The following is an 8,108-nucleotide window of genomic DNA, read 5'->3' on the forward strand; positions in this document are numbered from 1 at the left end:
GCATCATACTTTAGAGACTCCCCAATACTACACTCACTTGAAATTTGTTCATGCTATACCACTACTCGAGTCTTTCACTAATATTAAAAAATCTTTTGTTTATTCAATCTACCACTACCAAAGGCTTGCATAAAGCTCGAAAACAGTAATCTATTAGCAAGAATCTTTTATAACAACTATTAATTAATTACCGACGTCGATAACAAAAAACCTCCAAAAGAAATCTACCTAACCGACATACGTGAATAAGGAACCCTACGGTAGAACATATTCTTATCGATAAACATTAATATCCCGACAGCAACAATGAGGATCCCTGCAATAAGGTATCCACCTTCTACAGTAATAACACAATACTATAAGTTTCTATACTCTACTTACTTATACCCACTGTTAACAATATGCATCTCTTATAATAATTTTTAACAGAACCATTTTAACATTAATAATAAATGCTCCTTTTATTATAACAAATGCATTTTGTCATTATTAAAATTATAATTAATTAATACTATAGTATCTTCACTTTCAAGAGTAGACTCCACTACCACTTCACTTTCAAGAGTAGACTTCACTACCACTTCACTTTCAAGAGTAGATGTAAATTCTGCATCCACTAACTTTTTCCTCGCTTCACCATAAGATTCTGAAATAATATTTTATTTTAAAACTTTTAAACAGATAAATTAAATAATCACAAATAAGATGAAAGGAACAGTAAGACTGCTTATGTGAAACTATATGGATAAAAACTACAACTGAATATAAAATTAATATTATATAAGAGCATATTTCTATTATATATATATATATATATATACAGGGTGTTTGATAGCTGATCATGCAGACGAAAGTTGGAGATAGATTAGGTGTAGCCGAGAAGAAAAGTCATGTACTATAATGACAAATTGGCAATAGTTATCGAGTTATTAATTAAAACATGTGAGCCAACGAGCGCGTAGAGAGCGGAGGGCGGCCGCAGTAAGCACGAAGAAATTTGATACAGGCGGAGTCAATGAATGGCGGTAGGCAAGCGCGCGCGGCGAGGGGCTACGTAAGCGACAAGAGGCGATCGCGCGCGACGAGCTATAAGAAAAAAATATGTCATCGCGCCATCCCGTCTTTTCAGAGGAGATAGAAAAGTGATGTGCTATCATTTCCACACCACCTTGCGGTAGATAGCTTGGTGCGTTTTTTTATAGTGGTTTCCCCGGTAGGCCTAATCCACTCTTACAATCTAATGTAAGAATTGTTCGAAGTGCCATCCTCTCTCTCGTATGCAGAGTTCGGCCCTTCGTACAATATTGCGTGTCGCACGGTGTGCCATGTCCGGCGTAATGGTATCGAAGGCCGCAATAATAGCTTCACGTACCTCGTTTTCTGTACCATGACGCTGGTGCTCGATTAGACTTTTTATATGACCCCATATAAAAAAGTCTAATACATTTAAATCTGGCGACCGTGCCGGCCAGATGATTGGACCACCACGACCCATCCACCTGCCCGGAAATTGCGCGTTTAATACCTCCCGTACTTCGCGACAAAAATGAGCCGGTGCTCCGTCATGTTGATAAATCAACTGTGCTCGTGTGTTTAACGGTACATTAGCGAGAAGTACTGGCAACTCGTTCTCTAAGAATTCTTTATAAATTCTGCCAGTTAAACGCGGCGGGAGGAAATGTGGACCGATCTGGAAATAACAAACAAAAAAATGTTTCACTTGAACAGTAGGAAAAATTATTTTCTTTCCACTTACCACTCGATTCCCAATTATTCCCGCCCATACGTTGATGGACCAACGATATTGAAATCCGCCTTCATGGACGACGTGCGGACCACGTGCGGACCAATATAAATTATTGCGACAATTAAGTACGCCGTTTGGTGTAAATGTTGCTTCGTCGGTCCACAAAATAATATCTGGGAACGTGTCATTCTGCCGACATTGCGCGAGGACCCTGATTATGTTTTTCAATGATTATTATATTCTCAAATTACCGCGAATATGAAAAGTTAATGACAATACCTTCGCAAAAGTATATCCATTGTTCCAAATCCCGCGGTAACAGCTGTTGCACCCGCTGGTAATGGTACGGATGCAACTGATCTTCACGTAAAGTGCGATGTACGTTGTATTGCGATAAATTTAGTTCGCGCGCCGCACGACGCACGCTGTTTCCGGGGTTTTCATAGAAGGCGTCGAGAATCTTTTCCTCGTCTTGAAGACGACGACGCACTGGCATATGTGGCGAATTATGCACTAAACATCCCGTTTCACGTAATCTTTGCACAACACGGAAAATTGTCTGATCTGTCGGATAATGTGCACGCCCGGGAAATTACTAGAGTTAGAAGCCTCACCATGTATATTCGAGCTGCGCCGTCGAAAAAGGCGGCAGAAACAATTGACTTTAGATATTTCGAACGTCAATTGTTTCTGCCGAGATTCGTGAACACTAGGTCTTTTTGTGCAGTAACGTATAGTTCTCGCATAGTGACAAACCGACAATGCGATACACTTCACAAGAATACACGGATATGATAGTGGCCTACGGGCTAGCAGGTCGAAATGCGCGCATCGCGGCTCGAATATACGCGGAGCAATTTCCCGGGCGTACACATTATCCGACAGATCAGACAATTTTCCGTGTTGTGCAAAGATTACGTGAAACGGGATGTTTAGTGCATAATTCGCCACATATGCCAGTGCGTCGTCGTCTTCAAGACGAGGAAAGGATTCTCGACGCCTTCTATGAAAACCCCGGAAACAGCGTGCGTCGTGCGGCGCGCGAACTAAATTTATCGCAATACAACGTACATCGCACTTTACGTGAAGATCAGTTGCATCCGTACCATTACCAGCGGGTGCAACAGCTGTTACCGCGGGATTTGGAACAACGGATATACTTTTGCGAAGGTATTGTCATTAACTTTTCATATTCGCGGTAATTTGAGAATATAATAATCATTGAAAAACATAATCAGGGTCCTCGCGCAATGTCGGCAGAATGACACGTTCCCAGATATTATTTTGTGGACCGACGAAGCAACATTTACACCAAACGGCGTACTTAATTGTCGCAATAATTTATATTGGTCCGCACGTGGTCCGCACGTCGTCCATGAAGGCGGATTTCAATATCGTTGGTCCATCAACGTATGGGCGGGAATAATTGGGAATCGAGTGGTAAGTGGAAAGAAAATAATTTTTCCTACTGTTCAAGTGAAACATTTTTTTGTTTGTTATTTCCAGATCGGTCCACATTTCCTCCCGCCGCGTTTAACTGGCAGAATTTATAAAGAATTCTTAGAGAACGAGTTGCCAGTACTTCTCGCTAATGTACCGTTAAACACACGAGCACAGTTGATTTATCAACATGACGGAGCACCGGCTCATTTTTGTCGCGAAGTACGGGAGGTATTAAACGCGCAATTTCCGGGCAGGTGGATGGGTCGTGGTGGTCCAATCATCTGGCCGGCACGGTCGCCAGATTTAAATGTATTAGACTTTTTTATATGGGGTCATATAAAAAGTCTAATCGAGCACCAGCGTCATGGTACAGAAAACGAGGTACGTGAAGCTATTATTGCGGCCTTCGATACCATTACGCCGGACATGGCACACCGTGCGACACGCAATATTGTACGAAGGGCCGAACTCTGCATACGAGAGAGAGGATGGCACTTCGAACAATTCTTACATTAGATTGTAAGAGTGGATTAGGCCTACCGGGGAAACCACTATAAAAAAACGCACCAAGCTATCTACCGCAAGGTGGTGTGGAAATGATAGCACATCACTTTTCTATCTCCTCTGAAAAGACGGGATGGCGCGATGACATATTTTTTTCTTATAGCTCGTCGCGCGCGATCGCCTCTTGTCGCTTACGTAGCCCCTCGCCGCGCGCGCTTGCCTACCGCCATTCATTGACTCCGCCTGTATCAAATTTCTTCGTGCTTACTGCGGCCGCCCTCCGCTCTCTACGCGCTCGTTGGCTCACATGTTTTAATTAATAACTCGATAACTATTGCCAATTTGTCATTATAGTACATGACTTTTCTTCTCGGCTACACCTAATCTATCTCCAACTTTCGTCTGCATGATCAGCTATCAAACACCCTGTATATGAATGTGTCTAAATGCACTTATATGTACAGTTTGCGTAAAAAGTTCGCGAAGGGGCATCTATAAGTAAACGGTAGAATTACAAATTGTAGTCGGTTATATAGAATCACTCTTCACATGAACCTAGGTCAGGTTTCATTTCCATCTGTCAATTCTTTCTGTGTTTACAAGCCAATTGAAGTTGACGTGTCAGTATATTTGTTCGCAATGGAAAATTTGAAATAGCGTGCAGTGATTGAGTTCTTTGTTAAAAAAGGTTTAAAAAGGTTAAAAAAGGCAATGGACATTTATTCCGAGATGGTAAATGTGTTAGGGGAATCTGCTCCTTCAAAAACAATGATTTGTAAATGGGTACTTGAGTTTCAACGGGGTCGTACAAGCATTGAAGATGATCCACGCAGTGGACGCCCAAAAAGCGCATCAACACCAGAAATCATTCAGCAAATACATGTTATTGTTTCTGAAGATCTAAGTGTGACTACGCGCAGTGATGGGAAATCGATGTCGGGCTTGCCAGCGAATTTCCCCCACCACGCACGCACACACAATCGACTCGGTCTATCTGTGTCGGCCACGCGCTCGGCAACCGTCGACGCGCCGAGCGAAAGAGAGAATAACATTCCCTCTTTCTCGCTATCGTTCTCGCTCAGCGACGCGAGTTAGGCTGATTCTTTCTCGGCTGTAATTTGAGTCGCGGTTGCGACTGTGACGATACTGAGAAGTTTTTCCTATTTGGCGCGCTGAAATTATTATGATTATTATATTATTATTAATAACATTATTGTTTATAATAATAATATTAATAATATTCCGCGCCGAGGAAATGAAATATATTTCATTAATTGTTTTGCTGAGACGGATAGGTTCATAGATTTGATTATTGTTGGGAATTGTTTAATAATATTTGAAGAATAATTTTAAGTTGTATAAAGATGTAGAATAAAATATGGAAAAGTATTGTAACAAAGTCAAGAAGGTACGAAATGAAACCTACTTACTTTCGTTACAATATCCTCTGAATTAATAAATACTCTTCAAACAGTATTAAACAATCCTCGAGAACAATTACATCCGTGTATCCGAAATCTTATGTCTGCGCGAAAAAAAGTTCATAAAATATGTGTTTCGCCGCACTGAATGAGAAAATCCTCAGAATAATGTTATATATAGAATAATGTATAGTGCATCAATAAATATGCAGTTTAGTAAAAAGGTAATTTATTTGTTTATTTCAATATCTTCGAATGTATGCACTTGTTTGCGAAACAGTTTTCGCATGGATTTTCAATGCAGTGTCGAACAGCACAATGTTAATCCAATGAACCTGTTTAAGAGAAATAAGTGGACCATTGGCAGCGCTCTGAGTTCAGTGTTCAATGCACCACTCAATAAAAATATAATAATACTATGTTTGTATTAAAATGACACGAAGTTTAACGAATTATTTGTGAAAAATCACCATAAATGGATGAAAAACCGTGTGCAGTTATAGCATACAGTTTAGAAAATCCACTCCTTGCCAGCAATGTGGATAGAATCAAGTTGGAAAAAGAGTTAACATTCTCTTTGCCGATTCATACAATGATACCAAAGTATGAAGCAAATGCATTATGCATGTAGTACTGCAGTGGTATTGTATATGCATGAAGAATGGAAAACTATTAATAAAGTAATTATTAGTAATTAAGTAACTAATCAGTGTTTAAAAAGATCTACTGTGTCGTATATATAAACGGTTTTAGTAAAAAAGAATATGTAAATCCACATTACTGCTCGATGGAAACCGCGAAAAGGTGGTGGTTTCTTCCATCAGGAGGAAATGATAAACAAATGTCGAATAAGTCACTTATGAAATGGAATTATTTGACATTGGTTTATATTTCCTAAGAAATAATAGGATGTAAGGAAAGGAAGAAGCAAACATAAAGGGAATAGTAATGTCATGCAAGCGTCATGCAGACAAAACATACAAACAAAGAAGAAAATGCTATATTAAAATACGCAAAAGATATTACAGCTATTGTATTTATAGTTGCAATAATGCATGCATTTGCACAATGTTTTTATGGAAAGTCTTTCACACAGTGGAAAGATTTAACGCGTAAATCTGCCTTTCTCTGCCAACATCAGTGACATATCATCTATTTTAGAATTTTAGAATGTACAATCATGTAAATACTATATAACACATGGTGTTATATTAGCATTTACATAATTGAGAGTGACATTCTAACATAAATGGTATGTAAATTATATTTGTGGTTTATTGTGTTAACTCACACAAATGGGATGTGTAAATAATAACAAAACCCAAAACTATACATAGAATGGGAGAACGTAATCTTCACAAACTTCGGCGTTTTCGGCGTTTAAAAAAGATGGGATTCGATTTGAAGCTCGATATATGGGTGCCCCATTTGCTGACCGAGAAGAACAAAATCAAGCGAATTTCTGCAGCCGTTTCTTTACTCGGGCGGCTCAATAACGAGTCGTTTTTGGATCGACTAGTGACGGGCGATGAGAAATGGGTCCTCTACAACAATGTTCAGCGCAAACGGACATGGAAACAATCAGGTGAGCATGGTGACGCAATGCCAAAGGCCAGTTTGCACCCGATGAAGGTGATGCTCTCTGTTTGGTGGGATTGCAAGGGCATAATCTATTTCGAGCTTCTCCCCGCTGGCGAAACGTTGATTCGGACAAGTACTGTCGCCAATTAACCAATCTGAATCGAGAAATAAAAGAGAAACGTCCGATTTTGTCAAATCGCAAGGGAGTCGTCTTTCATCACGACAACGCCAGACCACACGTTTCGAAAAAGACGCTGCGCAAACTGAAGAGCCTGAACTGAGATGTCTTAACGCATCCACCGTATTCTCCTGATATCGCACCATCTGACTATCACTTGTTCCGGTCATTGCAAAATTATTTAAATGGAAAAAACTTTGACTCTTTGGAGGCCTTAAAAAACGGCGTCTCTTCGTTCTTCGAATCTAAACCGCGCAGTTTTTATGATCGAGGCATCCGTATGCTGCCAGAACGTTGGGAAAAGATTATAGAAAACGATGGAGAATATATCATTGATTGAATAAAGATTTTTGTTTGCCTAATCACTGTGTGACTTTTACTCACAAACTCCGCACGAACTTTTGCACTCACCCAATATATAAGATACATAAAGCCATACAAAGACACATAAAATAGAAATAAAAAAGAATACATATTTACTTACTTACATAATAGGCTTACATAGTTACTTTCATTATACAGACAGGAAATTTCTTCCTATTTCTTCGTCTATCATTTTACGTAGTTTCATGGCAGCCTATCTGTCCACCTGTCTATCTGTCTACCTGTATATATATTTGCACATTTCAGGTGGAAGGCCAGATAGACAGATAGAATAGATAGGCAGATAGGCAGATAGACGGATAGACGGATAGACGGATAGACGGTTTTCTGCGATGGTCGCCACCTTGTCATGGTACAGAAGCTTGACAGCCACAATGATCCGAGGTGATGGACTCGACTTGGAATCTTAGGATTCCAAGTTCGAGGGTGAACCGAGGAGAGTGGCTACTAAAAGCGACCAATACATGCTCCTAGATGGGCTGCTGCCTCTCGAAGCATTAAGGGACTCGAGGGCTGCTCTAGAGCGGCATGAGGAACCCTTCAGCGCGAGCGTTCGAGCTCGTCAGCCTCGCTTTTGGAGGCATCCGTGCAAGGGAAGGAAACCTATAATATAACCCGTGGCGATGGGGCCCGTTGGCCTATTTTCCATGCGCTCAATGAGGGAAGGAATACCCTCTGCAAAACCCGGGTATCGGACTCATTAGTTTTGGATGTTGCCAGACAATCCGACGAGGGAAGGACACCCACTATAAAAATCCGGGTGAGTGGGCTCGTCAGCCTTGTGCAACCTATTCCAGAGGTTGGAAACTCCGTTACCAAACCCGGGCGAGGACTCGAGAGCTTGTCTTCG

Source organism: Harpegnathos saltator, unplaced genomic scaffold (assembly GCF_003227715.2).
Source record: "Harpegnathos saltator strain DR-91 unplaced genomic scaffold, Hsal_v8.6 scaffold313, whole genome shotgun sequence".
Classification (NCBI taxonomy): Eukaryota; Metazoa; Arthropoda; class Insecta; order Hymenoptera; family Formicidae; genus Harpegnathos; species Harpegnathos saltator.